The 25,686-nt window shown below is 42.8% G+C and overlaps 1 protein-coding gene across 4 annotated transcripts in view; it reads left to right on the plus strand.

Moving 5' to 3' along the window:
* Positions 1–25,686, plus strand: part of LOC126272766 (myocyte-specific enhancer factor 2) — an 841,022-nt gene that overhangs the window by 78,281 nt on the left and 737,055 nt on the right. Inside the window, exon 3 of one of the 4 annotated variants that reach the window (XM_049975895.1) lies at positions 8,532–8,638. The exons of the other annotated variants lie outside the window; for them this stretch is intronic. The gene's annotated coding sequence lies outside the window, so the exon portion shown is untranslated. The remainder of the gene's footprint in view (positions 1–8,531; positions 8,639–25,686) is intronic. 4 annotated transcript variants of the gene reach the window in all.

The following is a 25,686-nucleotide window of genomic DNA, read 5'->3' on the forward strand; positions in this document are numbered from 1 at the left end:
TTGTCACTTACGTAAACAATGTTTTCTCTTCATTGCTGCTACATCACGAATTCGTTTTAATTATAGTGAACTCATGGTATCAAACTATCTTTTTCTGAATCATCTGAATTCTGTTTCCAGGACTTGAAATGCTTCTGCCTGAGATGGTCCTGCATCATTTTTTGCATCTACGTTTTCTTCTGTTTCATCTTCTTGCATTTCCTACCGGTCGTTTGCCTGCAGTGTTTTCAGCAGTTTCGTCATCCAACATGATATGGAAACGTTAATCATTACTGTCAGAAGTGCCCTCTTTCTTCATATATTATCGGTATCACCATCTTGGCATATTTGTATTTTTGTCATTAGCTCATTTATATCGTCCAAAACAGGGTCATCCATACCGGTTATTGAATTTTCCTGCTGCCTTTCCAGTATTCTGTTCCAAGCTTTGCTCAAAGTCTTCCTTTCCATCAACTCCCACGCATCTACAACCGTGATACAGTACTCCTTTAAATTCATTTGCCTGAAAACGACAAAACGACTTCTACGTTATGTCCATCAACAGATAACAATGTGTGTAAAAGTTGTTTTCCATAAAGTCATTTTAAGGTTGAATAACACTTTGATCCCTTGGTTGCAGCAAGGATATCACATGAGGAGGCAAAAATTTGGTGTAAATACTCCATTCTGTCTATCAGTTCAGCCAAATGATGGGTGAGCGCGGTAGCCAATTAAAATAGGAATTTTCCTTGTTTACCAATTTCGTTACAATTTTTTTAACTTCAGAGATAAAAGTGGTATGTACCAGTCAGTGCGCCTTTTTGGTTCGTATAAATTAAGGGAACCCTTATATTTTTCAAGAATTTGGGGTTTTTGGACTTTCCGACGAAGAGCAGAGGCATTTCATGGGCCCCGGTAGCCTTCGTGTGAACTAATATTGTTCCTCGCATTTTACTAGTTTTATATCCCGGAGGCAACTCCCTCGCCAAGAGTTATTCGGTAATGCTTTCAAATTTAATCCGGTTTCACCGGCGTAATAAGCAAAGTCGAAGTCACAGTTATTATCGTCCAGTTGCTTTTCTTAGCCATATTTCAGAGAACTTACTGACTTTTTTCACCTTGTATTTCCAGTTTTCTTGTTTGATGAGATCTAAATCTGTACAACCATCCGTTACTTGCCACAAACAATTCATCGCCATTTATTTTTTAATCAAGTGTAATGCCATTTCGCGGAGCAAAGGACCAGATACCGGTTGCCCAGTTGATCATTGTTGTAGAAACAAATAATACGAAGCTTCTTACAAAAGTTCATTTTTCGGTATCCCCATCACTCTTCGATGTTTACTCACGTCTTCAGTATCAAGTTCGCAGTTGTACTTCAAAACTGAATCGGTATTCTTCTAAAAATCCCTTATCGTATAAGTACCTACACCATACTTATCGGCTAACTTACGACTAGTTTCTTCTTTTTTTTTAATGAATCAATAATGTTTATTTTATCTTTAGGCGATAACGCCAATCTCTTACGCTTTGACATTTTAATCACAGAAGCGACATCTCCCGACGTTGTCCCGATTGGCAACTGCTAACTCCAACAATAATGAAACGCAAGGGGTAGAGATCGCGCGCAGGGCACGGGTTGGTAGTAACAGTGCCCGACCGATCGGGGGGGGGGGGGGGGGGGGCAATCCCTGGAAAATGTAAGAATGCTATTGTCAGATATATTTTGCTAAATAATGGAAAATGCAGGTGAGTTGCGTGCGTGCGCGCGAGTGTGTGTGTGTGTGTGTGTGTGTGTGTGTGTGTGTGTGTGTGTGTGCGTGTTTATTCTGATCAAGGCTTGTTTCGCCGAAAGCTTTGCTTGACAGTGTTTTGTTGTACTTATCTGCGACCAAGCTGTATGGAGAGTGGCAACTATCCTTTTCAAAATATATTTTGTGTGGTGTTGGACTTTCACATATGTCCAAAGATGCCAACATACAACAACTTGTGAAACACTCAGTTACTGTCAGTGAACGCCGTAGACAAGGCGGAAGTAATGTGAATGCGGTTTATAATGAGCTCAGGCATATTTTCTTCAGTGAAATACTGCAAAATTTTCTCCGTGTGCTTGATTTGCCCTAAATCACGTGGAGTACGCGGCAACCGAGAGTTGTCATAAGCTGGTGCTTTTTTCGGAGTGATTAACAACTGTTCAGTTGCAGGCCACAATGTTGGCAAACTCTGAGACAGTGCGTTGCAAGTTCTTTCTGTTTCATGTCTGACACCCATTCGAGTGCTCGCGTTGATGCTGTTAAGACCAGTTGCACCTCACGTCGATGAGATTGCCATTGCTTTGAAATTCTCAGTAAGTTAAACTGAAAATCTAGGTGAGTCTGAAACACGTTCTGTGGCTGTGTTGTTTGGATTATATGAGATCTTTCAACTGTTTAATCATGGCATCAGCTTGGCCAATGTTGTTGGTATCAAGTGACTACAGAAGTTCGAAACACTGCCATTGACGTTCAGGTAAGAAACACTGAGAGCTTATTAAATGACTGAAAATATCTTCGCTAAAACTGAGAAACTATTCTCTCCGAATCCGAAGCTGTTGCCAGTGTGATTAATATCGACCTGAATTTCCAGAGGCGCACGCTAAGAAAAGGAAATTTTTTCATGCTTAAACCTGGAATGAGATGACATATGTGATTCAAAAGATGTATTCAAGATTTTTTGTGTCATTATTTGCAATCTAATGTGCAATTTGAAAACCCAGTATGTAGAGTGAAGATTGTGGATGACACGTTTGGGCTTGTATGGAAATACTCGAAGACGACTGAAGGTCAGGTCGCTGATGCATGCAAGTTATTTATCAATTAATACCATCATGATGTCACAACAGATTTAGAAGAAGAAATCACATATTTAAAAACATTTTTTGGAGACAGACATCACTCTGGAACCACTAGACCTCTTAAATACGGACCTCTTGAATAAGATGCACAGTCTTAAAATTTCAAGCAATTTCCGACTGTATTTTTAGTTTTACGTATCTTGTGCACTCTTCCAGTGACCGTAGCTGTTGGAGAAAGATCGTTCAGCACTCTGACTTCTGTTAAAAACTGTCTGATATCAACTACACATCAACGACGTCTCACAGATTTTGGAACCTTGGCAATTGTATCTGATTTGGTAAGACAAATAGTACACTTTGATAATGTGATTTAGAGATACGCTGAACAATAGGCCCACAAAGCACCATTGACGGAGTTTTAGGCAAAAAGATTACTACGTACTATCCGTTGCATGACTTATTGTGGCTTACATGCGAGCACACTGCTGTCTACTGAAATGTGTGATCGCGTCAGGGAACGTTACGTAGGGGGACCGACAGAACACTCCATATCGCAGCGTTACTGTACCAGGCATTTATCAATGTCCCTATTGTTCTAAAGCAAAGTAAAAGTAAATTTAAACAATATGCGAAATAAAATTAAATGCAGCATACATACATTTTACAGTAATTCATTATTGCACATTTTACAATAACTCATTATTGGCTAGCATGAAAAATCGAACGTGTAATTTCATAAATCGTATCAGTTTTTTTCTGTTGCTGTGTAGGTCGTGCTAGAGCTATCAAATAGCTGCGGTGGTCTCGGGCTCGTGATAACTGTCTTCATCACTGTTTTCCAGATCGATATTTATTACTATTTTTTAAGTCTCTTATTCCATGAAAGCGTCATAGCGCTGATATTTTTTCTCAGTATATTTAGGCTTTGCTCATTCATTCATCATTACCCGATTCATGTGTTAGTTCTTCCACAGCTGCAGCGGGAGAATGTGGGCACGACAAGGTTTATTTAAGCAGCTGCCTGTGGGCTCACGCATATGTTCATAGCTGGTTTGTGGCCGTTATTTGCTTTACAACATTCCAAATGATTTTGATTGCAATAGAACGTCATACAACGTTTACTATAGTAACTATTTATTGTTTTCGGAAATAAAATGAGTGAAATTAAACATGTATCTTAATAAAGCAATGTCCAGAAATGCATCGACTTGAACCTATACTGGGATGAAGGACACTGTACATTACTATAAAACTGCTGGAAGGACTTCATTGTGTAAAGAGTGTGAAATTTGGAGCACAGTCTTAGCAATGGCACATTAGGCAAGTGTGTTATAAACTCTTCTTCTTTCTTTTTTTCACTGGTGTCTTTGTTCTGCAGTTTCACAGGGTCGGCATGCATAGGAACGCATTTGGCGAGGTTAGTTTTAAGGGGTGGTCGGATGCCCTTAGTGCCGCCACCCCATACCCTCTGGGACGGAATTAGTGTACCCCAGCTGTTTGCGTCTAGTGTAATCCATGGAATAGTGCGAATTCTAATGTAATTTATGGAATAGTGCGAACGTGTTCAGATGTGTGCGAGTCGCGTAACTGAGGCGAAACGTGGGGACCAGCCCCCTATTCACTTAGTGGGATGTGGAAAACCGCCTAAAAACCACATCCAGGCTGGCCGGTACACTGGCCGACGTCGGTAATCCCCGGGCGGACTCGATCCGGGGCCGGCGCACCTACCCGAGTCCAGGAAGCAGCGCGTTAGCGTTCTCGGCTAACCTGGCGGGTAAGTGTGCTATAAACTCTACAGTCGACATAATCGTCTTGAGATTTTCAGCAACTGTATATATATTTAAGATAATTCTTATTTATTTGAAAGAATGTGCTATAAACTGTTTTCTTTCTACAAAATTGTTATAATGAAATATAATAAATGTTGTTTAAATTTGTAACTACCGCAATGCCTTATGACTCTTAGTGAAAATGTGTGTGCAAATCGGAAATATGAATGCAGAACATGTGCTCGGAAAAAATTACGTAATGAACACACGAAAGTTAACTTTCACTGTCATTTCTGTAATCAGAAGTGTGTCTTTCAACACTGTCGCTGAAAAACAATGTTATGAATTTTAATACAAGAAAGTTAAGTAAATAAATTTCACAGAAGCTGTTCTGTGAATTATAATAACGAACTTACTTCACTAGTTCATTGTTTCCATCTCTGAGTGGTGAGCATTGGCTTTTGTATAGAAAACAAAGCATTTGCATGCACTTCATTTCTGGTAAGTAATATTTATGTTCACGTCCTCTATGACATTCAAAAATTAGGGACAGTTATTTTGATAAGCTTTATATAAACATTCTGCTCTGCGTCGGAACACCTCGCACGACTTTTTCTGGTGGCGTCTGCTTTCTAGATGCATGTTACAGTCCGTATAATTTCCTCGAATGTTTGCAGGCTCTGTAATATAGAATACACCCAACACGAAACGTAACTTTTGCTGTTAATAATGGCTCGACGATGCACGTGTGTATACTACTGCATGCTCTGATTCAGCCGTTCGCACCATAAAAATTTACCGCTAGTTCGCTCGATTTTCGACGGGATTATGTCGTGCAACATAGAGTTCCACAGTATAAATTGTATTGGTGAATATATGTTAACTGATAAATAAGAAATTATATTTACTGTATATTTGATGTAAACGAATATTTTTGTGTAGTTCCAATGCTCCCCCAGTTATATTATGTGTAAATCATGTTAAACCTTGTTTGAAATAACAATAAAATTGGATTGGTGTATCCTGCCCTCGGCCCAGTGCTGGCTGGCTTTCAGCAGCCCTTTGTCCGTGTACGCCTAGACTAAATTGTGAAGATGTTTGCTCCCGGCTGACAATATGGATAATAGAGTCTCCACTGTATATAGACTTTTTTATGTTTGTACATTAATCTGTCTATTGCTTTGGTTACATAGAAGCGCAGAAGTTACGCGATGAGCTAATTTTTATTGCTTACAAAATGCAATTTATTTAGGATATAAAGCACAAAACGGACTATCTGTGAGCGACGTGCTTTTCTAATTTCGTGTAAAACAAGCAAACAGAGAAACAAAGAGCAGAGAGAAGTTGTCGGCTCCCAGATTCTCTCTCACAAATTCGCATGTTTTTCCTTCATAACAATGCGTGTGTAACGAGGTGTGGTTCCGATCAGATGGTGGACGTTCACAGCCCGTCGCTAGAGGGCACGCGTGCAGTCACGTGACTATACAGAGCTAGCAGCAGAAGCGTGCATCAATCATCTAACGCTGCCAGTCGCATTGCAAACAGTGACATGGAGGCGGCAACAGAAGAGCAAGCAGGAGTAGTAGGAACGGACATTTCATCGACAAATGTCGCAAGTGTTCGGTGAACACTGCATGTCCCTTGCAAAGGTCAAGGCGTGGCACAAGCTCTTCAGGGAAGGACGGGTGTCGTTAGCCGATAATGCACGGTCTGGAGCACCACACTGCATTACCGATGACATCGTCCAGCTGGTGGATGCACTCATTACGCAGGACCGCCGAGTGACTGTGAAAGCCACAGCCGCCGCGGTCGGATTGAGCGTCGGTAGTGTCCTCACCATTATGAAGGAACGACTGCACATGAGCAAAATGTGTGCCCAGTGGGTGCCCCACATTCTTCACCCACATCAGGAAGCATGTCGAATGGCCCACTGTCTTGCTCATCTGCAGCAGTATGTTCGGCAAGGGAGTGCGTCCCTGGCACGAGTAGTGGCCGGAGACGAGTCACGGTGTCATCACTTTGAGCCAGAATCAAAACGACAAGGTCTCCTTTGGAAGCATCCAGGGTCACCACTACCAAAACAATCCAAGGCCATCCACACGAGTGCAGGAAAGGTTATGCTGACGTTCTTCTTTGACCAAGATGGCCCTCTTCTGTTTCACTTCCTGCAGCACTGGACATCAGTGAATGTCCAACGTTACTCGCAAACCTTGACCACTCTTCGCCAAGCGATCAAATCAAAACGACCAGGCAATCTGACCCGTGGGATCATTCTGCTCCACGACAATGCAATGCCTCATACGGCCAACACAGTCGCTGCACTCTCGCAGAAATTCAAATGGTACTCGGCCACTCTTCATACAGTTCGGACCTCTCTCCCTGTGATAACGCCATTTTTCGTCCCCTTAAAAACAATCTGAGAGGCAAACGATTCACCTCGGATGACAACGTCCACCTGTTCGTGAGGAACTGTTTAACATCTCAGCCCCGGGAATTTTATAAGACATTCACCGCCTTATGTCACAGTGGGACAAATGTCTCGACAGCCAAGATGAATACTTCTAACGTACAGGTACTGGTCTCTGTAATTATGCTTCCGACTCATTTTTTTAACGCCCCTTATTCTACGTGGTTAATGTGCTGGGCAAAAACTACCGAACCGTAGCTTAGCTAGAGCGCAACTCTTACCATAAATGTATGGTAGAAGTTGGCCCACAACGCATGCCATCGACGTTTGCACTGTCGTGCAGATATTTTCAGCTTAACACAGATACAAATATAGAACGGGATGAGAAATAAAACCATAGTACTTGAAAATGTTTATGGATACCCTGTGAAATTTAGTTTGAGGAGTTCATGTTCATCCTGTAGGTATTTCTTTTAATCCAATGACAGTGCTTGCCCTGAATAAAGAAAATTAAAAACTCGCTGTAAAGTTAGTAATGGTATTACAAACGATGCCGGAAGGAAGGAATATTTGCGTTTAACGTCCTGTCGACGACAACATCATTAAAGACAGAGCACAAACTCGAATTTTTGAGAGGTGGGCAAGGAGGCCTCTTGTGTCCTGCCCCTTTCTTGTCTGTCTGAAGCGAATAGGCAAACCACGAAAAGGCCCAGGTCCGAAAGGCCGGACGTGAACGCGTGTTGCCATATAGTACGGCCGCGTCACCTCGCTCGGCATGCGATGCTCTACCTATCAGCCTGTGCATACTGTAATGTCGTATGCGTTCTATAGTCCGATTAAAACTGCTTGATAGTTGACGCTTCACGCGTTGGAGATGGTTTCCTCCAGCCAAACCGCTGGACAAGCCCGAACCGTTCGTCGTCGTCAAACTGCCGCAATAATTGGTCAGTTCACTTCCTGATCCGTGTCCGGCTTTCATTCTTGATTTGTTTGGATTCTGAGTCACACATGATAACCACACCAAAAACCACACACACACACACACACACACACACACACACACACACACACATACACACACAAACGATGCTAATGAAATAGATACGTTCCATACACAGCACTAACCAAGCACTACTTGACGCGATTCAGTGTCACATACACAGTTATCATAGTCACAGAGATCGGCTTACTTTAGATAAGCTTCGCACGATGAAGCCTCTGCGTGAAGCCGAATTTCTGAAGGCTGCAACTTGCCGTTGCGACTGTGTCACGGCAGTCATAAATATAACTACTTAAACTAATTTTGTAGCGTAACGCAGCGAATATCGATTAAATCTGCAGTGTAGAAGGTCGTAAGTTCGAATCTCGTCAAATGTAGCGGATTTTTTAATTTATAAATGTGACGAAAAGAGTTTCATTATTATTGATATTCAGTTAATTAATTTAAATGTAATTGTTGTTTCTAATTCTTTGCCGCGTCGTTTTCACCATCGTATTGAGTTTTTTATTTGCTCTTATTTTTCTTCCTCTCATTCCTTTTTAGTTTGGAAACTGCCTGTGTCGCCTATAACGTGGAACAAAGTGCCAACGAGGACTATTCATCGGTTGCTAACGCGGCAGCTCGTATAGGCAGTTTGACCGTAGTTTCAGGTAACCAATGCTAGTGGGTAATTACAGTTTGCTTTTGGCGCTGAAGCTTAATTTTTTCTGTCTTGAGTTTGCTCACAGAGGTTAGCTTTAATCGCCGTGAGCAAAGCCATCTTGATTTTAGTTGGGCCGCAGATTTATGACTGCCGTTGTCTCGCATGTATTGCACATCACGAGGTTGTAGTTGCCTTAGGACATGAGTTTAAACTGAGAGCTACGAAACGCGTCGTCTGCCGCATTTCAGTCGTTGGCCACTTATCGCCAGCCGTCGACAGAACGTCTCACATTTCCGACGTGCCTCGCGCAGCCACTTCAACATTGCTCCACGTTGACACAGTTAACGGCATTTGTGAAGTAACTTGCCGTCTTTATGTGCCACCTGTAACTTTGCAGTAGCTGCCAGCAGATGTGGCAACACAGCAGCGACAAGTGGCAGACGTCAACTGTTAAGTAATTGTAACCGGACTATAGTTACAGCGAGTAAGACTGGCTCTGTTTAAAAAGTACTTAAATACTACTGTTGCCACTCCTAAGAGCTGTATATTTACTTTCTTTGTTATTTTTCCTTTCTAACTCTGTTGACATTGCCCTCGACACAGAAATATCGAACTTCATTCACTAGGAATGGAGGCACCTGGCGGAAGGATGCCACGTCACTTTTGTGTCAGTGAAACTTAGAATCTTTGTTGAATTCACTGAGGGATACGTAGGTTTCCCTTTACGCACGCCGGATCCATCAACAGAGGAGCAAAAAGATTTAAAACGATTGTCTTCTTTGAAATACGAATTATGTTAATTCTTCTCCACTTTGATTTTTCTTGGTCATCCAATGGTCCTTCGACTCCCTGGTTTGTAGTACCGATCCGTTCACGTTTTGCTGCTGTTTCCTATCCCATTTTCACGCCTTTTTCCACTTCCTTCTGCCATCTTTTAGTTTGTCGTTCTCTCTCTTTCCTTGCATTTATACGGTCCGGCGGCATTCTGTTTTTTTTTTTTTTATGTCTGCGACATCTGTGTGTGAACTGTGCAAACTTTCAAAATTTTTGGTAACATTTTTGGGAAACAGCAACCTTATAAGCTCTATAAAATCACTGAAAAAACAGTCTACATCGCGCGGAAAAGCCAATTTATGAAAACAGAGGATGCCACACGACGGGATAAATGCTAGGAAAGAGAGAGAACGACAAGGTAAAAGATGGCAGAATTTTTCAGTGATTTTATATGTCCTCACTTTGCTGTGTTTGGTATTGTAATTGTTTGTGCATCATATTTCCGGAGATAGAGACTGTGGACCAACCGGGAATTTGCCTTAACGAGCATAGAAGACAATTTAAAACCCTCGCTGAGGCTGGCCAATCTACGAGATAAGCGGTCTATACAATACAATCACGTCCTACTGCTGCTGTGAAATCGGATTTAATGCATATCAGCTAATACGATTGTTCTACATATCTGCTAGTATGACTGTTGGGTATCGCAGATCCCAAACACTTGAGGAAGGAAAGGAAGGAAAATTGCGTTTAACGTCCCGTCTACATCGAGGTCATTAGAGACTGAGCACAAGATGGACTTGTGTCAAGGATGGGGAATGAAATCATCAGTGTCCTTTCAAAGGAACCATCCCGGCATTTGACTGGTGCGACTTAGGGAAATCACGGAATACTTAAATCTGGACGCGGGTTTGAACCGTCGTCCTTCCGATTGAAAGTCCAGTGTGCTAACCACTGCGCCACCTCTCTCTGTCTCTAAACATGGAACAACACAACTTTTTTTTCACTGACACGCCCTTCCACTGACTTTTTTCTCTTGAGCAACACACAACACTCCTTTTGTTGAAATCCGTTTTCCTCTCACTCGGAGGTATGTGCGTGGGAAAATGAGCCCGTGGTTTTGGTTAAAGTCTCATGTGGTGGTACACGTACTCGTGTTAACTTTGCGCTCTCTATACCGCGTTCATCATAAGAATAAACGCGATGCAAAAAATAGTTGTATGCTCTGCATTACGTGCGCATCGACTCAGCGGTAATACGGGACAGTCGGCCGCGGTGGCCGAGCGGTTCTAGGCGCTTCAGTACGGAACCGCGCGATCGCTACGGTCGCAGGTTCGAATCCTGCCTCGGGCATGGATGTGTGTGATGTCCTTAGGTTAGTTAGGTTTAAGTAGTTCTAAGTTCTAGGGGACTGATGACCTCAGATGTTAAGTCCCATAGTGCTCAGAGCCAATACGGGACAACAGCTTTACCGGCACATTTAACTTGGACAGCCAGCCAGCTGGTGCAACTAACCTGTAGTGATGCAAACAGTTACAGTCAAAACGTGAATAAAGACGAACAGAGAAACAAAGTAGCTTCGATTGTCATTTATTTTGTAAACACAATGAATTAATATTTAGCATAACTCTGGCAGTATGCTTCTCATGGTACCAGACGGGAAATGTAACAAGCTCTCATTCTTAGCTGACACAGTATTGTAATTAAAAACAAACGTAATGAAAATTGCTAATTTAAACGCAGGGTAATTTTTCTGAGCGAGAGATGTGCGACGTAAAAGCGTCTTACAGGGATTTCACCATGTACCTACGTACTGAACCATCTCAATCCGAGGAATACATTTTAGTGCTGGAACAGTCATGTGCTACGTTGATAACGAGCCAACAAACGACAGAATCCACGAAGACATCCATGCACCACATTCTTTCCTCTTTTTTATGACGTACTGTTTTGTATCCCGCCAGCGGTCTGCAGTGATGTGTGACAAAGCTACGTGCATTATTTTCAGTACGTCTCTCACCTTAAATGTTTTGTTATTTCTCGCAACAAATCCCCTAATTCCTAATTTAAATATTGATCAATTCTGTTGAGTTTAGATTACATTGCAGCATTTGAACGGTGTGCTTGATGCGGTGAAAATTGTTTTACATGTTTCGATGGCTCTTATCACCTTGGCTCGTATGAGACCATATCTGTGGTATAAAAAAATTGAGCCAAGTGAAGAGTATCTGAATTTTCCCAAAATTTAATTTGTTATGTTTTCTTAAGTTAAACGATATTTCGTAACAATCCTTTATGAAATGTCGATAACTAATAATTTATATCTGCAGTGAAAGGCGCAATTTTTTCGATTGATACATAATTATAAACGAGAAGACGTGCATTTATTACAAAAGATGATGATCAGATGTATGTTAATTAGCATACGTTTAAGGAATGTTTCACTGTTAGTTGGCCGGCCGCGGTGGTCTCGCGGTTCTAGGCGCTCAGTCCGGAGCCGCGCGACTGCTACGGTCGCAGGTTCGAATCCTGCCTCGGGCATGGATGTGTGTGATGTCCTTAGGTTAGTTAGGTTTAAGTAGTTCTAAGCTCTAGGGGACTGAGACCACAGATGTTAAGTCCCATAGTGCTCAGAGCCATTTGAAGCATTTGAACTGTTAGTTGTGAGTGGGATGGCCACTGTGGAGTACAAGGTTTTTCTGCGTTCTTGAAAAGGGAAAAGTGAGCCGCAAACTGGAGTGCAACGGGCATTTCGTACCAAATTCGGTATTCAACCATCAACTCCTAACACCATTAACCGTTATTTAACGAAATTTAAACAGACTGGGAGTGTGTGCAAAGGAAAAAGCACACGTCGGCCGCGTGCGTCAGGGGATGCTGTCCGACGGATTCAACAAAGTTTTGTGCGCAGTCCTAGTAAGTCTACCAATAGAGCCAGTCGAGAACCTGGAATACCTCAGCCGACTGTATGGAAAGTTGTGAGACGGCGTTTGCTGTACAAGCGCAGCCGATTACAACTTGTGCTGGCTCTCAACCCCAGTGACAAAGAGAAGCGTCTCGCATTTTGTGGTTATGTGCTAGCGAAGATGGAGGATGATGCATTTCTACAGCGTGTAATTTTTAGCGATGAAGCGACGTTCCATCTTAGCAGAAAAGTCAACAGAGACAATGTTTTCATACGGGGTTTGGAAAATCCATGTTCACCATTCCAACACGGAAGAGACTCACCGAAGATCAATGTGTTCTATGCCGTATCCCGTACAAAGGTTTAGGAACCATTTTTCTTTGTGGAAAGAAACCGTAGTGGGAATCATGTACCTGGGCATGTATCAGTGGCTGTTCACTCAAGTCATGGAAGATTCCCAGGACTTCATTTTCCAACAGGATGGAGCTCCGCCACATTGGCGCCATGATGTGCGAGGCTATTTGAACGACTCCCTTCCTCAACGGTGGATCGGTCGCAGGGGACTTACGGACCTGGCTCTGCGCTTCTGGCCACAGAGATCTCCTGATCTAACGCCCTATGACTATTTCTTATGGGGTTACGTGAAGGAAGCTGTTTACGTCCCACGTGTACCAACCACTCTGAACAATCTGCGGAACCGGATCACTGCCGGTGCACTCAGTAACAGCAGATACGCTCTCGCGTGTGTGGGACGAGTTTGGCTACTGCGTCGATGTTTGCCGTGCAGCCAACGGTGGTCACATTGAACATTTATAACATTTCTAATGGTTAAATAATTATTAAAAATTAATTAAACAGAAATTATTAAATTGATATCATACTCTATGAGCAAAACTTTGAAACTTTCTCTTTTCATTGGTATAAAGCTGGTTTATTTTGGATTTGTACTTGAATAAATACGAAGTTTTGGAAATGGGTCAATCATTTAGAATAACCCTGTATGTTAATTAGCATATGTTTAATGATTTTTTATTTTTAAATGATATAGGTATACGAATTGAACGAAGAAAAGAAAAGACCAAAGGGAGATTCGAATTAGCAAAGCGCAGAGTACCGAACTGCCATTTTCCAACGCTAACGCCTGAGCTACGAATCCAGTTCTGAGACAAAAAAGAAGAAGCCTTGCCATTATGTGAATTCTAAAGTTCCTCGGAAAATTTCCAAGCCGATTTTGTCTGTAAACTTGTGAAAAAACATCCAGAACAAATTGTTTCTTGGCATTTTTAATAGTGTTGCACGCTTATGCTTCACTACGAAACAGGAAGAATTGTCAGCCATTTTCACAGAACGCACTACACCGCGACAAACCTTGCGTAATAGCGTTTACAGATACAGATTAAAAAAAAATAAAAACTACATAACTGTAATGTGATTAAGAAAAACACTTTTGGCTGTTAATACATTAGAATGTCTTAAAGTTTGGTGTACAGTAACATAGTTGTAAGGTACGTAATACATAACTAGGACCTGATTACAAGAGCGTTAAGTGTACGTGTTCCACGGCTGCTGACAACTCATTGCGTTTCTGTCTGTTTACACCAGATTTTGGTGATTGAAGTAAAGCAGTTACCGTAATCCCTCCTCATTATCACCACCAACTACTCTTTTCGCCATGCTGGTTGTTTACTAATATCACCTTAAATTGCATTTAAGAGCCATCTATCAGATAGAAACTGAACTCTATGCATTCGTATATTGACTCGCGCATTTGCGAGCTGAGCTCGCCATGCGATTTAAATGACGTTTTAACTTGACACGAATACACATCGTCGTTTGATGCGGTTGGGTTAAGGCACCGCGCGGGGACTCCCTCACATCCTTGTATCGCTAGCTAGCGCGCTGCACGGGCAGGACATCTTATTTGGTCAGTGATGCTAAACATTCTAAGCTCTTCTCTGGCTAATTATTTCCTTCCTTATCCCTTCACATTTCTGGAGAATGGGATGTAGAAATGTCTTATCCTTCGCTGTGCTGTTCGTTTGGCAGGTATCGTATTACATTTCGGTGTGGGCTACAGTTCCCTGCGGTCACTGTGCGGCTGTCGTGGGTGGTCCCTAAACGTATGGTGTTGCCGTTTCAGGAAACTAGAACAACTTGTCCGCGCTTTGGCAGCTTCGCTGTAGGTGTAGGTGCATTGATTGTGGAGGTAAAGATCGCGAGTAAGCAAACATTCGTCCGTGAGTGAAAGTTCAGAAGCCGCACGGAGTGGCCGCGCGGTTTGAGACGCCATGTCACGGATTGCACGGCCCCTCCCGCCGAAGCTTCGAGTCCCTCGGGCATGGGTGTGTGTGTTGTTCTTAGCATAAGTTAGTTTAAGTAGTGTTTAAGTCTAGGGACCGACGACGTTAGCAGTTTGGTCCCTTAGGAATTCGAACACATTTGAACAAAACTACTTTCCTTCTTTCTGACTACACTCACCAACATACGTTTTACTAGACGGCGTCATTTGCGTCTGTTTCTTTAATATTCAGTACTATTATGAGGTGTTATGTGATTTAGCTTCTGCATGCTTTCGGTAACATCTTTACTCAAATTGCTATTACTTGTAAAATTTTCTTCTCGTTTCTTTCATTTTTGTGTTATGGATATTTCATTGTAGTTTCCGGCATATCAGTTAACTGCCATCGCGAGAGACTAGTAAACAATAAAAAGTGCAAATAGGTTTAGTTTCTTCCTGCAAGTGAGCGCAATATGTAAATTGTTTAATTTGTAAGATTTTCTGCCACGTTATGTCCAAGCTCGCCCTTTTAGCGTCGCCACCGCGACGCTGACCGCATAAACGTAGAGCCACAACGCTGTTTCAGAATCTAAGCTACCAAATCAAAAGTTTTCTATTGGTTTACATTAATACGCGGTGTCACCTTTATAACAGCTTGAACTCTTGTGGCGACACTTTGAATGAGGTGTCTGAATGTCTGTGGACGAATGGCAGCCAATTCTTCCTCATGAGTTGACACCAGAGAACCTGGGACGGACGCCAAGGTCTGGAGGGAAGTCGACGTCCTAACTCATGCGAAAGGGTGGATTCATGTCGGCTTTCTGGGTAGCCCAGTCAATGTCGGGAATGTTGTTCTCCACAAACCATTGCCTCACAGACGCTGTTTTGTAACTGATAGCATCGCCATGGTGATACAGTTTACGTTTCTGAACTGGTGCTTTAGTGTACGCTGTGGGGAACCACATCCTAACCACGAACAACACCCCTATACCGCAACACCACCTCCTCCGTGTGCTACGGTATAGGCAGTGCACACTTACGGCAGGTAACGTTTTCCAGGCATTCGCCAAACCCAAACCTTACCACCAGATTGCCGCAGAGTACAGCGTAGTTCATCACTGCAGATCACTCGTCTCTTGTCATCCACTGTCCATTGCCGTCCTGTCTAGAATAGCGTGTTGAGTTCCATCTGCTAAGAAGTCAGTAAAAGTACTGAATTCGCCTTATGGTGTCAGAGCAACCCACGTACGTGTAAACGCGTGCTCTTATTGTAATATGTACCTCCGCGCAACTGTGCCTCGTGTATAAGTAAATTCATAAAGAACACCCGTGGTGAATTTAGACAGTTGTCAGCTGAGAGGACAGTAGCACTTTTGCTGCTTACACACGCCAGGAAACCTCGCCACCTTAATGTATTCCAGCGATTGAGAACTTAAGGAATTAAATCCGTGAGTAATACTCTACAACTACATGCACACCTGTACTCCGCAAGCCACCTGATGATGTGTGACGGAGGGTACTTTTATACACCCCTGTTACTTTCGCACTTACCTGTTTCAGTCGCAAATGGTGTGTGGAGGCGGACGATTGTTAGTGTGAACTCGAATTTCTTCAACTCTGATTTCACGTTCCCTTGCGATATGTACGTGGAAGTAAGCAAAAGACTAGTTGATTCTTGTGGGAAGAGTCGGGAAAGTATAACAGGAAACCAGCGGTGATGCTCCTCATGTAGCGTCCCGCCACTGGGGCTGGTTGAGCATCCCGTGACGCTGTCGCGCTTACTCGACGAACCTCTGACAAAGCGCGCTGCTCTTCTTTCTTACCTGGTACGGGTACCGGACTGAAGGGTTGGACAGCCGCACAAATAAAAACAGAACTGGACGAAGTTCACACGGACTCTGCACCATCATTGAAGATCATTTACTTTTGGAATAATGAATTTAAACTTGGTCGGACAAGCGTACTATGGCTGTCCATTCGAGATCGCCTCGAAGGAAATTCATGACGAAATCCGTGATACGCTAATGCAACATCACCGAATAAAAATTCGTCATACTGCTGAGAGTTTAGGCAACTCAACTGAGCGAGTGCATAATATTCTGCACGGAGAATTGGCTATGAAAAAGCTGTGTGCCAGGTGGGTGCCACGATTGCTCACAGCCGACCAAAAAACGCATCCGGCACAAGTTTTCAACACAATGTCTGGCGATGTTTAATCGGATCTGCAAGACTTTTTACGCCGATTTATGACTGTTGATGAAACCTGGATCCATCGTTAGACTCCGGGGTCAAAGGGGCAATCAGAACGATGAACCAAGGCTATTGGAAGTGCGTCGAAGAAGACAGTGACCATTTTGTCAGTTGGTAAAATGATGGTCACGGTTTTTAGCATTCCAAGGAATAATCCTCATAGATTACTGGGAAGGTGGTAGACCGATAACTGGGTAGTATTATGCTTCTTTGTTGGATCGTTTGACAGTTAAGTTAGCTCAAAAAAGAGCATGTCCTGTTGCAGCAAGACAATGGACCATCCCACACCTCAGCGACAGCAGTGATGAAAGTGCATGAATTGGAATTTGAATTGATTCCTCATCCACCCTATTCACCAGACTTGTCCCAAGTGACTTTTTCCTGTTCCGTAAATTGAAACTTTGGCGTACTGGGAAGAAATTTTCAAAAAATGAGTTAAGTGACGCATGCAGTCAACGAGTATTTTGCTGATTTTGGTTCAAATGGATCTGAGCACTATGGAACTTAACTTCTGAGGTCATCAGTCCCCTAGAACTTAGACCTACTTAAACCTAACTAACGTAAGGACATCACACACATCCATGCCCGCGGCAGGATTCGAACCTGCGAGAGTAGCGGTCGCGCGGTTCTACACTGTAGCGCCTAGAACCGCTCGGCCAATCCGGCCGGCGCTGATTTTGACAGAACCCATGTTTGAGAAGGGATGAAAAAGGTACAGGATCGCTGGACCAAGTATGTATCTCTCAGAGAAAACTATGTCGTGAATTAAGAGTTTTTTACAGAACAAACACTTTCCTTCTTTTCTTTTACCAAAGTTGTCAAACCACTATCGTACAACTGCATCATCCGCTAAAAGCCGCGTGGAGTTTCCGACTTTGCAACTGAACATTGCTCCACTCCTGTACTACTGGCTAAAGACGAATTAAAATCTGCGAGCTTGAATGCTGCGCCACTTCAGTTTAGCTGTCTCGAACGTACCCTCGCAATTTCTACAAATTTCACATGCGCTGGTAGTCTGGCAAATGCGCGACGCTTTGTGATAATCTGTTTGTGACCGTATCGACAAGTACCGCCGGCTGTTTGGAGTTGTGCCGGTTGCTGATACTTGACACGCAAACATTGCCCACGTTACGCGTAGGAATATTTGTGGGCGAGACGGACAGCACGCCCACTGACTCTGGCGGTTCGGTCGTGTGGGCAGGGCAGAGCGGCGGTGAGGGGGTAGATTGTTTGGACGCCGCGCAGAAACCGCCTGCCATCGTCCCATCGACAGTTCTGTGGCCGGCCCGCCGTGGAAACAACGCGCGTCCATATCGAACGCGAGCCTCAGAAGCGGTTTTCCGCCCGCACAGATTGCCGCCACGGGACCTCTGTTCCATTAACATTAGAGTCCGCGCGGCGCAGCACGCGTGTTAACCCATTCGGCAGCGGCCGGTGGTGCGTCGGTGTGGGTGCCCTCTGTTGGCCAGTTTGTAAAGGTCACGTCTGCAGACTGGCTTCTTCGCGTGACGCTGCGCACTTCATAACAAATTCGCTTTCTTCTCTCTTTTATTAAATAATTTGCCAACGAATACATTTTGTGGCCCTGTATTTACGTTCTTTACATTAAAATTACATTTACTATGGCCGTCCATTCATCTTCTACATTGTTCCTGGAAAAATGGTGGCATTTTGCCGGGACGTGAGATGCTTTTTCTGTATCGCATATCTAGCAATAACGTTCCCAGACGAATTCAGTCGCTCGCGTTACTTGCGCAATTCGTAGACAATTTAAAGTGTCGCATACATTACTTGTATCGAGTCCTCGAGACATTAAATTCTAAAATGGTGTGGACTCTCCTCCTGCGGTAACCAACCTACCAAGCACGTCAGCACTGAATAGTAAATATCATAAAGTTCGTTATTGTTATCCATGCACACAGAAAATACGAAGACAAATTAAAAAGGAAAGGACATTGAGTAACATGACACAGGGATGGAAAACTTCGTTAACGGGCCACCTAATTCAACTTACACTTCTGAACAAACAATCTTAGAAGGATGAACACGGGGAAAAAACAAGAGGCAGGACCAGAAGATCCATATTATAAAATGTTATCAGTGGAATGAACTGGAACAACCACGACCAAAAGCTGAAGATGGCAAGAGACAGAGAAGGATGATTACATCAACAAGGCGTTGCGCGTTAGAGTCTGGTGAAGATGATACAGAAAAGTTTTAGATCAGAAAAAAAAATTCGTCTCACTGTTTGCAGTCCACCGGTTTAGAGTCGAAATTTCTCCTTTCTGCGCGTTCCCCCAACTCACCCCCCCCCCCCCCCCCCCCACGAATTAAAAAATGTTCCTGCGGCGTGCTCGTGAGGGGTTATTTTTAATTAATTTTTTTTAAAGCCTAAAACCGCTCCATAGTAAGAATTTTGCATGACCTGCAGTAACAGGAGGAAAATCAACCATGCTTCTTTCGGATGAGAACTTTCGGCCGTGCATGCCGGAAAGAGAAAATAAGAATGTATTACTAAAACTGCAGGACTATCCATGGTAATGTAAATGTAATAATGGCCACATATTGGTGGCAATAGATAGGTGGCTGAAAGTAGAAGTGAATAGCAGTGAAGTCTTCAATTCAAATATATGGAAAATTTAGACTAAACGTTTATGGTGGTCTCGTATTTATCACCGTAAAGACCTCGATAACGTCTAGTGAGGTTATAACAAAATTGCAATGTGAGGAAGCTAATCATCAAAGGTGAGTCAGACATGCTACTCCTTTGTTTTTGCAGACAGTTGCCATAGAAGCACAAAGCTTCAGAGAAAAATTGTAAAATATCACGAATAAGTTTCGTGGCTGTCTTATTGTAATGTAGGGAACTTTCAGTTTGACAGCTATAGAAAGAAAGAGGTATCAGGTTAAATATCGTACCAGAGCCACAGATTCGTATGAGAGTGTTCTGAATGTCTTGTCTGAAAATTAGTTCAAACAAAACCGACTCACGACGGCAACGTCTTATACCCCTCAGTAGCCAACAACCCTGAACTTTTCGGGTCAGGTAACCTAAAGGAGGGCATCGGTGATCATCAGTGGCTATGGGTATTACAAGGAATATGAAAATGTGGGACCCAGAACTCTTAAACTGGTGATGATATTTTTTAATGTGTGTCTGACGTCGAAACTAAGACCCCTTGGAAGCTTTATACATACCTGAAACCAGTTCGAATGAGATATTTTTTTACGCGTATCGTACGCGGTCGGCAAGCTGCTGAGTACATATTAGTATAATCAACAACATGACAACCAACAGAATATGACTGAGAAGCTTGGAAATTTAAATTTGAAATTCCAGAATTGCCGCTAACATTTTCTCATTGATGCAGCGGAATACTGAACGCCTCTGTGCACAAGTGTTAAGGAAGTGCAGTCCAAATGCAGACAGGATTTCTGCCTAGTATTAACTGAATGAATGCCGCTAATTCTTTGGAATAAGCTCATATAGTTAACAACAAATGACATAAAAGAGAATGTATATTCAGAGGCCGGTGTCAGAATTCCGGAAATTCTGAACAGGGGTCGACTAGAGGTTCGTGAGCGTACACGACCATATCGTTGCACTGCCCATTTTTGAATCAAAAACATCTTTCATGCGTGGGAAGAGTTATCCCAGAATATACTACCGCATTCTATAAGTGAATGAAAATAAGCAAAATAGACTAATTTTCGCGTTGGACTCTCACTTATTGTAAATACTGTTCTAATGACAAATATAGCAGCATTCAGTTTTTGAGCAGCATTCTGCCGGCCGCGGTGGTCTCGCGGTTCTAGGCGCGCAGTCCGGAACCGTGCGACTGCTACGGTCGCAGGTTCGAATCCTGCCTCGGGCATGGATGTGTGTGATGTCCTTAGGTTAGTTAGGTTTAAGTAGTTCTAAGTTCTAGGGGACTAATGACCACAGCAGTTGAGTCAGAGCCATTTTTAGCAGCATTGTGATGAACATGTGCTTTCCTTGACAGCTTTCCGTCTATTTAAACAGCTTGCAATTAGGATTGTTCGTGCTCACTAATCATATGTTGATTGTGTATAATCAGAACGTCAGTTTTATCTGAACTGTATGGTAGAAACTGTAAAAACAGTCTTATTTTGGTGTGTCAGCTACTTGTTTTCCACAAGCCATTAGCTTATGTCTTGCAGTGCAGTATTTGGCACTTTGCCTGTGTTGCTCTTGACATACTTCATTATCAAGATAGTGTCATCAGCAAACACAACAGTATGTTAGAATCACCTGTCATTTTAGCAGTCATATATATGTAAATAGCAATGGTCCCAGCACTGACCCCTGAAGCACTCCCACTTAACCGCGCCCAGTCAGACGTTGCTCACATTATACTCTGATGTCAATGACAGAATATAATGTACTTTCGGGTGTGCTACTTGAACCTTCATGCCATTCGTGATATGTAATGTACTAAGATTTGCTTCTAACAATAAATGGAAATTACACTAGGATAATGTGCCTGCGCATACGTCACTAGCAGCTCGTACATTTTTCGGCAGAAAACTGCACCACTACGTTGTCCCATCCTCTCTATCCGCTGATCATAAACCCTGGGAATACATACAATTCGCTGACCAAACCAGAATACAAATCCAACTCGTACAGGCAATACAACGAAATGAAACATGCGATGAAGGTGATAAGTCCTTCGTATTAGATTGATACTTTCCAGGACTAGTATGTAAAAAAGCGTTATTTATTAACTTTATACCTATACGTTGGAGAAGCGGCCATTAAGAACGTAGTAGCTGCCACAAGGACCAATTAAAGAATCAACCGACAATTTGGCGTTCACTTTCTTAGCATCCAAGTATACTCTAAGATTTAAAAAAAGCGACGCACCATGAAGGAATTATCCGAATTGGACCAAAAACGGTAGATATGACGTACATGTACAGAGGAACAAGTAATTATAATGTCGGAAAAATTGCATGATGCATTCAAGAGAAAGAGCTTCGTTGATTGAGTAAGTTAATAACGTGTTGGTCTACCTCTGGCCCTTATGCAAGCAGGTATTCCTTTTGACGGTGATTGATAGAGATGTTGGAAGACCTTCCGAGGGTTATAATGCCAAATTCCGACCAGCTGGAGCGTAAGGTCGCCAAATTCCAGACATAATTGTAGGACTCTGTCCATAATGCTCCTAACATTCAGTTGGGAAGGGATACGCGACCTTTCTGGCAGTTTGGCGAGCCCAGAGACAAGCAGTAGAAACTCTCGAGTGTGCGGCCAGGCCTTATATTACTGAAGTATAAGGGTAGGACTGCATGCCGCGAAGAGCAACAAAGCGAGGCGCAGAATATCGTCTACGTAATGCTATGCTGTAAGTTTGCCGCGGATGACACCCAAAGGGGTCCTGCTATGGAAAGAAATGACATACCACACCATCAGTCTTGATTGTGGAGTCGTATGGAGGGCGACAGTCAGGTTGGATCCGGTGCCGCCCGGACAGTGCCCAGACACTTCTTCGGCCTGGAATCACATTGGTTGCAGCAGAGTTGTCTTCAGTGATAAGTGCCGCTTCGAACAGAGCAGTGAAGACGTGTCTGCAGAAGCCATGGACTGTAATGTGATACCAACCTGACTGCCGACAACGATACGGACCGTCAACCAGGAGTGAGGTCTGGGGTGCCATTTCAGTTCATAACAGGACCGCTTTGGTTGTCGTTCGCGGCAGCTTTGCGGTACAGCGGTACGTAGTCTATATTCTACGCTCCGTTTTTTTGCTCTTCATGGCAAGCGGGCCTGGGCTTACTTTTTAGCGCGATAATGTCCGCCCGAACACAGTGAGAATTTCTACTCCTTGTCTTCGTGCTTACCAAACCCTACTTCGACCAGCAAGATCACCGGAACTATCCTCAACTGAGAATGCATGGAGCATTATTGACAGGGTCCCCAACTACGATCTGACACGCCAACTGAGCAGAATTTGGATCGATATCCGTCAGGACATCCAACAACTCTATAAACCAATGCCAAGCCGAAGAACTGCTTTGATAAGGGCCAGAGAAGGACTAACGCGTTACTGACTTGCTCAATTTCTGAAGAACTTTCTCTTGAATAAATCATCAATTTTCTCTGAAATGGTAGTCATTTGTTAGTCGGTATGTACATCACATCTACTGATTTTCGTCCCGTTCGAATAACTCCTTCGTGTCGCATCGGTTTAGTGTTTCTGCCTGACCGTGTAAAACGCGTGGGTTCTGTTCCTGATGACTATCCTTATGTTTTCTATTGTGAAAAGATCTGGAACAGGGTCTATTCAGCTTTGTGGGACCAACTGAGAAGCTGTCTGCATAACTGGGCAGCGACACAAGTCTGACGTCGAGTGGGAAGTCTTGCACCTGCAGTGCACTGCGCGGCACTTCTCTGTTTCTGTTTTGTGGGGGGAATGTTTTTGTAATGACTTCTGGTGGCGATTCACACAAAATGGACGTTCGACCTTTCGAACAGGGAGCCAACATGATTGTGCAGATTTTTACAGTTTTTTCAGTTAAAAAAAATATCTCGACGTTCTTGCATGAGAATGACGCACAATTCGGAGATGAGAATGTAGCGAATGGCATCAAAGTCAGAGCTGCGTCAAGCGGTACACGTGTTGTGTGTAACGAAGGCTACTGCTATATATATATATATATGTGTGTGTGTGTGTGTGTGTGTCTCCACGCATACAAACAAATCCGAAGACTGACTGTTCGTAGGTTTAAAAATTATTAGGTATGAGTCTGCTATATCTGAAGAATAGTTCTCAATATCTTAGTGTTGCTATTAGATGCTCAGTCGAGAAATATTTTATCTGATTACTATTGCTGTTGTTTTTAACGTATTGGGAGCACAGAGTTTTGTTAACCTTAGTCTCACACTTCGTGAAAACATTTTGTATGGGCTCTTGTGACCTTGTTGTTGAGCGTCCGAACCTGAAACATTTGACCAGGCAACTAATCTGAACGCAGATTAAAAATATTGTATAACAGTGTATTCCAGAAAAAATATTGATACGGTAAGCTACAATAATGATAATAGATAGGGTAGCTTTCCAAGAAAGAATGGGGAATGCTTGTTTATCAGCCGTGACTCTGTTGCGGCAGTGAAAGTTTTGATGCTGCCGCATGAAACAGATGAAATATTTTTTTTTTAAATATAATGCCTTGAGGAAAAGAAGATGAGAGTGTGTGTGAGGTCTTTATTTTGAAACGTTTCTGACATTGTAGGACATACTTATAAAGAGTTGCGCCACTGATTTTACAAGTTAGATATACAATATTTTCCGAGACGGAAAGTGTGTATTTTGTCTCGCGAAAGTTACTTTCGCAGTGGGCTTATGTGATCTGGACGCAGACGTCTGTGACAGACAGTGAATACAAGGCCAAGGACACTGCCAGTTGGCCTGATTGTAGTAATAAAATCAATTTAGCCTCAAGGTAATATTCACTAAGGAGCGGGAGCAAAGCGAATTGCTTCCTTGGCGCTTTCTGTTCAAGGCACAAAACAGGATTCCATGAAGTAGGTAATACTGTTGTTTAACGGCGTATCTTACTATTTAACGATCAGCGTTGAAGCAGCTTCCGTACCTTAGGTGTTGCTTTGTAGTGCGATGGATGAAATGAATACGAATGAAACATCTAGTCATCATAGCTGATATTCACTATCTTATTTTTCTTCTGCTTGAACATATAAGACATCTTGTACTTGTTTTGTCACAAAATTATTAGCTAAGTTAAGTTTCTGTTACGTAAACAGTGCTTCATTTTGTCTGCTTTTTCAGCGCTTTAGTATGCGCCAACGTTGAGGCGGTACAGCGTATTCATAAAAAAATCTTTCGAAGTAAATTACTTTCGCCAATGACAGGGACTAGCGCTTTTGGTATCTGACTCAGCAGCGTTTAAAGATTTAACAACAAATTCTCGGTATCTGCAGTCAGCTAAGAGAAGTAAATGTTGCAAATAAAACATTTTTGGTATGAACTGTGGTTTCCATTTCGCAGCCTGTCCGAACCAACTTACTTTCTGAATAGCCATCGTAATTCTTCTGCGAAAGATCATTTCATTATTGACAATGCAAACATTACGGCAGTGTCATAGTTTAAGTTCAGTATTTATTAAAAAAATAAGTATATACGAAAAAAAGATCTGTCCCGTTTCGATGTTACTTCATTAGGAAAGCAGTCGTTAAAAGCTTTAATGTGCACTAATGGCAATTTGATTCCCTCAGATGATGAATTCCAGCCTTCGAGAGTCAAGCTGAAGATGAGTGTGGTTTACAATGGTTTAACGGCTAGCTGACGTACGACTAATACTGTAGGCCCCTCCGAAGCCAGACTGCTTATCTGCTACCGTATTCCTCGACAGCAACCCACTAGAAGTGAAGGTTTTTGCGCTAATGTGATACGTAGTGTTCTGTATTAAACAGAATGTGCTATGTTCGATAAAGTTAGTTAGGGACAAATCCAGTTGCAACTGTGTGGGTTGAAAAAAAAGGGGTGGGGGGGGGGGGGGGTTGAGAGAGGCATTGAGATTCACTTGCCAGTTCCGTACGCTCTGGTACTATCCGCCAAACTGAATTCAGTTCACACTGAGACTGTGGTACGCTCGTGGATAATAATTCGAGCAAACACTTCTGAAGTTCGTTTTGCAATAACTGTTTCAAGTACAGTCATATGAGCGATGAACTTCAGGTGCGGTAAAAAGATGAATTTGTGACTACTTGCGTTTAATGGTCTCGAAGTCGGTGAAGCAGTGGCACTGATATTGTCTTGCTTTACCTTCGTGCACGTTGTGCGAAAAAAGTTCCTTAATATGACGA

This window comes from Schistocerca gregaria, chromosome 5 (genome assembly GCF_023897955.1).
Source record: "Schistocerca gregaria isolate iqSchGreg1 chromosome 5, iqSchGreg1.2, whole genome shotgun sequence".
Classification (NCBI taxonomy): Eukaryota; Metazoa; Arthropoda; class Insecta; order Orthoptera; family Acrididae; genus Schistocerca; species Schistocerca gregaria.